We start from the raw sequence: 8,876 nt of genomic DNA, 5'->3' as shown, positions 1-8,876 counted from the left end.
TGTAAATAAAGAAAATATCTAATAATAATAATAATAATAATAATAATAATAAAAAGAAATCTCAAAAAAATGTTTAAACAAGTCAGTGTTTAGTATCAAGTTATTTCCTCTGCTTAGCTGATGACAATTTGTATTTACTATGAAACAGATAATCATCTATCTTACATCATATTTTTGAAGTTTTCATCAGCTAATCATCTTTTCTCTGTCCTTATGTACACACTTAAATTACTTATTCTTTCATTGTGACCTTCCTTTCCATAGTGCCTGTTGATACCTATGACCACATCTCTAGGTCACAAGATAAACAAACTCAGGCCCAACCTAGAACGTTTCCTTTGATCATTAATTGTCTCAAGCCTAATTTCCTTGCTACTAAGATTAGGTGCTTGTAGTGTATGAACTCTCACTCTACCCCATTCTAATCTATGCAGATCTTGTTATTCAAAGAGGAAGGGCACAATATATTCTTCATTCTAATTTTAAACTTTTAATCAACTACCCTAACTTCCAAAAATTATCAAAATCAAACTAACTTTCTAAAATTTCTTAAATCAGGTCAGGAATTTCATGAAAACATTAATTCATTTAAACAGTGTTATCTCAAGAACATTTATTTTCCTTTTGGTCTACAGGAAAAATCCATAACAGAGTAGGTTATCACCTAGGAAGTAATTACACTAGGCTATAGGCAATGAGTGTCTTTCCATGCCCAATAACGTCACAACAGATATATGACTAATACAGTAATTAAAAACATGAGAAGGCACATCAGTCAAAAATAGCAATCCCAAGACAAAGCCATGCACCCATCTCAGCTGAGCAAACCATTGGCAAACTTCAGGAAACTCACTTGGCCATTGCAGCTCTTTCTGCATGGCACCAGCTGGCCATAAGGTCCTCTTGCTGCTGGCACTCCCAATCTCATGATCTAAGGTTCAGCTCAACAAAAACCTCTCTCATCCCCGATGCAACCATAGAAAGTTTAGATGAGGTGCAGGGCCCACTGGCTCGCCCAACTATTGCAGCTTGTGAGGAGCATATAGCTAGTTCTGCCACTCTCATGACCCCTTGGGGCTAGTCCCTCACCTGCTGCCAATGGCAAGGGTAAAAGTGAAGGGAAGGGATCTTTTGGGTCTCCAATTCTTCTTTCCATCATAAGCACATCATTTTGTTACTCTTTCTCTTCTATTTCTCCACAACTTACTTTCTCAAATTAGCAGAGTCCTAGTCTCTTAGAATCTGGGGTTGTTTCAAGGGTGGTCTCAAGTGTTCTATGCCCTGCTCATGCATTATGGTGCACTACAGGGATCATCTTGGGTATGGTCTGCCTCCACCACCACTCCATGCTGCCCAGTACCTGACTGGCGTTCAACACAGGCTAGGTCTGTGTCTGGGCCCCATGGTAGAGGCCAGGCAGTCATCTCAACCTCGGTTCTTGTCCAGATGCCCTGACTCATGCTTTTCCCATGGTGCTTGGATGCTAATCATTCAGATGTTCATAGGGGTCAGAACACTAAGCATAGAAAGAACTTATCCCCTCTCTACAACTAACTGTCACACATGTGACACACCATTCACATCTGTAACACCCCTAGAGGAAGTCTAGTTATCTTAAATAATATTTAATTTAGAAATTTGGCACAGATATGAACAACAGTAGCTAAAAATATAACACACAAAAATTTGCTCTATGATATTATAAAGACATCTTCTTGGAAGTCTCATTTAACATTTTTAGACTATGGTTTACAGTGGGCAATTAAAATTATGAGTAAGGAGAATTTGTGCACTTACTGTCATACACTTGAATTGGGTAGTGTTTGTTTGTTTCAGTTTCGTCACATTTCAGTAAGCTGCCTGGGCAAAGAAGAACGAGGACTGTTCTCCAGTGTAAGTAACAGAGGTGATTAAGTGGACAGTCTCCAAGTGGCTCTTTCAGTAATGCTCATTTAGAGCTGTAACATAGATAATGGCAGGTCCTAACTACACAACCTAAGCCAATTTGTTAGAACCTATTGACGCCAAAACACTAGTGAATAAAACACTAGTGAATAAAGACAAACTTTGATTATATAATATGGAAATCATCAAGTCAATTGAGCTGTGACTTAGTTCCAATATTAAATAACCAGATTTGATAAGGTCGGTTCCTGTATGGATTGATGTGGGTTACTAAGAAATCAATAGCAAAAGAATTATTGAGTGAGTTAATGAGTAATCAATGATGTTAGCCATGATAAAGAACCTTGAGTAGCTCTGAGTGAGACTGGAAAAGTTCCAGATGCACATGATTAATGTTGTACAGTTGCAGTGTAGTTAGGACAAAATCTTAACTAACACCTCCGAATACCATCTACCACCCAATTAATCACTCAAAATACTCAATGTCACAGAATATATGTGGTAATTTTAAAATGACTATAATAAAAGCTAGCCATAATTCTAAGCTTTTACACATAGAAAAATACAGATTATGTTCTTTCTTAATTTTCATCTTCAAAATGTTGAAAGAATTGTTAGAGTTGTGCAAGTCAATATTCATTACCCTTACTGTAGACAATTGTTATCTTAGAAAGAATGTCTTAAAACACTGGATTCAGTATTACATCAGAACTTTATGTCTTTTCTATTGCCACAGATTTCCTATAATATTTTTATACCACTTCTAATTAAAAAAAAAACATAACATCTCTGATTTCTACATCTCTGCTCTAGAAGAACATGCTTCTAGCTTTTGAAGGGCATTATAGAAGTCAATATAATTTTTTTTTACAAAGTGTTATAAAAGTCTTCAACTTTTAAGCTTGTAACACCAATAGTTTAACTAGATTCTATAAAATCCTTCCAATAAATTAAAAATTAAAATTGTAAGTTAGCTACATCAAATGTTCCTTAAAGCATCAACATATTTGAAAATATAGGCATGGAGTCTCAAACTGTATCCCAGAGCTAAGGCTGTCCCACAACCATCTGCCCCAAATCCCACCAGGAGAGAGCAGGACTCCCCAGGAGTGATGACAGACTTAAGATCATAGAATTACAGGTCCACAGAAGGGACAAGATCCTGTCAGAGACAGCAATACAAACTAACACCAGAGATAATAGGATGGTGAGATGAAAGCAAAGGAATCTAAGCAACAGAGACCAAGGCTATTTGGCATCATCAGAGCACAGTTCTACAACCACTGCAGTTCCAGATAACCCAACACACCTAAAAGCAAGATTAATATTTAAAATCACATCTCATGATGATGACAGGATTTTAAGAAGGATATAAACAACTCCCTTAAAGAAATAAAGAGTACTCAGATAAAAATGTAAAAGGCCTTAAAGAGAAATAAAAAAGCCACTTGAAGAATTATAGGAAAATGCAATCAAACAGGTGAAGGAATTGAAAAAAAAAATTCAGGATCTAAAAATAGAAATAGAAACAATAAAGAAACCACAAAGGGAGAAAAGTTTGCATATGTAAAACTTAGAAAAGTGATCAGGAGTTGTATTAGTTAGGGTTTCTCTTCCTGCACAAATATCATGACCAAGAAGCAAGTTGGGGAGGAAAGGGTTTATTTGGCTTACACTTCCATACTGCTGTTCATCACCAAGGAAGTCAGGATTGGAACTCAAGCAGATCAGAAAGCAGGAGCTGACACAGAGGCCACGGAGGGATGTTCATTACTGGCTTGCTTCCACTGGCTTGCTCAGCTTGCTTTCTTATAGAACCCAAGACTACCAGTCCAGAGATGGTATCACCCACAAGGGGCCCTCCCCCCCTTTGATCACTAATTGAGAAAATTCCTTGCAGCTGGATCTCATGGAAGCATTTCCCCAATTGATGCTCCTTTCTCTGTGATAACTCCAGCTGTGTCAAGTTGACACAAAACTAGCCGGTACAGGAGTCATAGATGCAACCATCATCAACAGAATACAAGAGATAGAAGAGAGAGTCTCAGAGGCATAACATACCATAAAAAACATTGACACAATTGTTAAAAAAAATGCAAAATGTAAAAGCTTCCAACCCAAAACATCCAGAAAACCCAGGACACAATGAGAAGACAAAACCTACGGATACTGGGTATAAAAGAGAGTGAAGATTCCCAACTTAAAAGACCATTAAACATTTTCAACAAAATTGTGGAAGAAATCTTTGCTAACCTAAGAAAGAGATGTCCATGAACATACAAGAAGCCTACAGAATTTCAAATAGACTGGACAAGAAATTCCTCCTGTCACATAATACTCAAAGCAAGAAATGCACAAAACAATGAAAGAATATTAAAAGCAGTAAGGGGAAAAAGGTCAAGTAACATAAAATGGCAGACCAACCATAATTATACCAAACTTCTCAACAGAGACTCTAAAAATTAGATGATCCTGGGCAGATGTCCTAAATACCCTAGAGAATGCAAATGCCAGCCCAGGCTATTATACACTACAAAACTCTCAATTAACATAGACAGAGAAACCAGGATATTCCAATGCAAAATCAAATTTACAAAATATCTTTCCACAAATCCAGACTTACAAAGGATAATACATAGAAAACTCCAACACAGGGAGGGAAACTACACCTTAGAAGAAGCAAGAAATTAATCTTCTTTCAACAAATCCAAAAGAACAAAGCCACACAAACATCTCAAACAACAAAAATAATAGGAAGCAGCAATCACTTTTCCTTAATAACTCATAATATCAAGGAACTCAATCCCACAATTAAAAGGCATAGATTTAAAGACTGAATTAATAAACAGGACACAACATTTTATTGCACACAGGAAACACACCTCAGTGACAAAGACAGACTCTACCTCAGACTGAAAGACTGAAAAAAAAATTCTAAGTAAATGGCCTCAAGAAACAAACTGGAACAACCATTCTATTATTGAATAAAATCAACCTTAAACCAAAAGTTATCAAAAAGATATGGAAGGATATTTCATACCCATCAATGGAAAAAAATCTACCAAGAACTCTTAATTCTGAACATCTATGTTTCAAATGCAAGGGCACCACATTAATAAAAGAAACTTTACTTAAGATCAAAGCACACATTGCACCTCACACAATAATAGTGGGAGACTTCAACACCCCACTCTCAGCAATCAACAGATCAAGGAAACATATTAAAGAGAGACAACGTGAAACTAACAAAAGTTATGTAAAAACGGAATTTAACAGATAGCTATAGAATATTTCATCCTGAAACAAAAGAATATATCTTCTTCTCAGCACCTCATTGAACCTTCTCCAAAATTAGCCATATAATCAGTCACATAACAGGCTTCTACAGATAAAAGAAGATTGAAATAATCCCATGATTCCTATCAGACCTCGAACTAAGTTTGGTTTGCAAAAACAACAAAAATCATAGTGTTCACAAAAAGGGACCCATGCCTCCTGTTGCTTATGTGGGTAAAGGATAGACATCAGTGGGAGGAGTGACCCTTGGGCCTGAGGTGGTTTGATGGTGAAATATGGAGTATACACATTCAATTAGAAGGAGAAACCACATCTTCCCCACACCAAGGAGATAGCTGAAAATGATTGCATTTAAAGGGATACTGACTGAAGAAGATTTCTGGGTGCTACTTGCATAAAGAATTAGTGACTATTTAGAGGACAGTGCTAATTAGGTGCATGTAGTAGGAATATCGAATCAATAAACTGAATTGTTTGAATAGAGAAAAATAACAGAGCAGTAGCACATCTACTTAGACATAAAGAAAAAATAATTATGACTCTAAATTCTAAAGAACTAAGAGAAATATTTAAGCAACAAAATCTATGCATATATACAATATGAAGAACTGAAATAAATGTTACAACTAGACAGCTAACTAAAGTAGTAATTCATAGAGTTATCTCATATTTGTAGAAAGAAATAGAAACCTCAAAATAAAAGGAATTCAGAAACTCCACTATACATGGCCAGGCAACACTACTCTTTGCCATTCTTTCCCATTCACAGTTAACAGAGGAAAAGAGGAAAAAAAAAAAAAAAGAGGAAAAAGCAGGAGGAGGAGGAGGAGGAAGAGGAAGGAGGAAGAAGGAGGGGGAGGAGGGAATCTGCCATACTGAAACAACCAGAAAAAAAAAAAACAAAGAGGAAATAGGGAATATCTTTCAACCACAACATAAAATGTTAACACTTTCTAGCTATCAAATAAAAACTGAGGTGGGGGGTAGGCAGGATGTAAAGTGTAAAAATATTAAATTAAAAAATGTGAAATATTTTTTAACAAATTTTCAGATGGGAACAAATCAATAAAAAAATGACTTCAATAGAAACCATACAAACAAACGACATCACAAAACAACTCAGATGACCCACAACAGAATAATGGATACAGAAAATATGGCTCATTTACACAATGGAATGGTACTTAAACTATTTTTTCACATTTATTTTTTTATTATTAGGTATTTTCTTCATTTACATTTCAAATGCTATCCCAAAAGTCCCTCATACCCTCCCCCCCTACACCCCTTCCCACCCACTCCCACTTCTTGGCCCTGGCGTTCCCCTGTACTAAGGCATATAAAGTTTGCAAGACCAAGGGACTTCTCTTCCCACTGATGGCATGTTGGTAGGCTACTCAACTATTAAGATTGAGGACACCATGAGTTTTGCAGACAAATGGATGGAACTAGAAAATATCATCCTTAGCGAGGTAACTCAAACCCAAAAGAACATGCATGCTATGTACTCAATAATAAGTGGGTGTTAGCCAACAGAACTCAAAATGGCCAACAAGCTGAAAGAAGTGAGGACACATCAGTCCCACTTGGGAGAAAGAAGAAAGCAATCACAAATGGGAAGGGAGGGAGGGACCTGGGAGGGAAAGTGGAAATGGGGAATAGGAAGTGCAGGATAGAGGGGAATCTGATCTGAGTTCCAGCAGAAAGAATGTAAACAGGCAACCACAGAATTAGGAGGTTGGCAGCATGCTCCAGAATGCACCAGAGACTTGGGAAGTGAGAGACTCTCAGGAATCAAAGTGAGAGACCTTAGATGAAATGCCTGACAGTAAAGAGATGGAACTTATAGAGCCTACCTCCAGCAGGAAGACAGGGCTTCAAATGAGCAGGAGAGGGGCCATCCCACAGTCACAACTCTGACCTATAATTTTTCCTGTTTGAAAGAATTACAGGGGTAGAAATGGAGAGGAACTTGAGAAAAAGAAGATCCAGCAACAGGCCCAAAGTGAGATCCAACTCTAGGGAAGGTCCCAAGGCCTGACACTGTTACTGAGTCTATGGAATGCTCAAAAAAAAGGGGGAGCTAGCATGACCACACACTGTAAGACCCTACAAGTAGCTGAAAGAGTCACGTGCAAGTATTTTCACCCAACCAAGGGACAGAAGCACCTGACTCCTGTTGTTGAATTAGAGAAGGGTGAAAGAAGCTGAGTAGGATGGTGACCATGCAGGTGGACCAGCGGTCTCCATTAATCTGGATCCCCATGATCCTAAACACTGAATCACAAAACAGGCAGCATACAGCAGCTGATATGAGCCCTTTCTCCACCCCCCAACACACATATAGTAGAGGACTGCCTGGTCTGTGTTCATTCAGAGATGATGCACCTAACTCCCAAAAGACTGGAAGGCCCAGGGAGTTTAGAGGTCAGGAGGAGTGGCGGGTGGTGACATCCATGTGAAGACAGGGGGTGGGGAGGAGGTATGGGATATGAAACAGTTGGAGGTTGGGTAGGAGGGGGAAACACACAAAGTAACACACAAAGCAGCTTAGACACTACACTGCCTTAGGGAATGAGTGCATCATTCTCTCAGGGACTGGAAGGCAAATTGTGCCTCAGGAGCATCAAACTCTGAATGAAAAACTCATAACACATGCATCTCAAGGCAGCTAGATCAGACCATGGTTCCCTGCAATGTTTCTTAAATGGTAAGATAGTATATATAATAAAGCCCCTAAATTCTAGAAGCAAATTCCTATAATAAATACCTCCAGCAAAGTGCCTGGATATAAATTTAACTCACAGAAATCAGTATCACTCTTATATACAGATGACAGCCTGAGAAAGAAATTAGGGAAATTACACCCTTCACAATAGCCATAAATAATATATAGTATCTTTGGTCAACTCTATGCAAGTGAAAGATTTTGATGGTAAATGTTTTAAGTCTTTGAATTGATAAATAAAGAAGTAAAGACGATATCAGAAAATAGAAAGACTTCCCATTTCCCTGGATCAGGAGGATGAATATAATAAAAAATGGCCATGTTACCAAAGCAATCTACAGATTCAGTGCAATCTCAATCAAAATTCGAAAATAGGTTACAGACATTGAAAATACAATATTCAATTTTACATGGTAAAAAATTATAAAGAATAACTAAAACAATCTGGAACAATAAAAGAATTTCTGGAAGTATCACTGTATCTGATTTCATGCTGTACCAGAATGCAATAGTACTAAAATCTACCCAGTATCTGCATAAAGCCAGATATATTGATCATTGGAATTTAATCAGAGACTCAGATATAAGTCTGTTTGCTTATGGACAGGTGATTTTTGATAAAGGAACCAGAAAGACTGAGTTGAAGAAAAAAAGCATCTTCAACAAATGGTGCTGGTCTATCAGATAATTGCCAGTAGAAGAAAGCAAATAGCTCCATAGTCATCACTCTCCACAAAGACACACATTTAAGTAGACCAAAGACAACACCATAAAATCAGTTATAATGAACCTCATAGAAAAGAAATTGGGGCATAGACATGAGTTTATTTTCACATGAATTAACTTTCTCAACAGATCACCAATAAAATAGACACTACTGCAACCCTATAGGAGGAACAACAATATGAACTAACCAGTACCCCCAGAGCTTGTGTCTCTAGCTGCA

General features: G+C 37.5%; 1 non-coding gene across 1 annotated transcript; it reads right to left on the bottom strand.

Annotated features, from left to right (window-relative positions):
• Positions 1-1,471: 1,471 nt before the first annotated feature.
• On the bottom strand, positions 1,472-1,605 carry Gm24774. Its single transcript, XR_003951302.1, has one exon. It is a non-coding gene; the product is annotated as a small nucleolar RNA SNORA17 (small nucleolar RNA).
• Positions 1,606-8,876: the final 7,271 nt, after the last annotated feature.

The sequence above is a fragment of the Mus musculus genome, chromosome 14 (assembly GCF_000001635.26).
Source record: "Mus musculus strain C57BL/6J chromosome 14, GRCm38.p6 C57BL/6J".
NCBI classification, from domain to species: domain Eukaryota; kingdom Metazoa; phylum Chordata; class Mammalia; order Rodentia; family Muridae; genus Mus; species Mus musculus.
The sequence above is the reverse complement of the archived record's forward strand: the minus strand, read 5'-3'. Positions and strand labels throughout refer to the sequence as shown.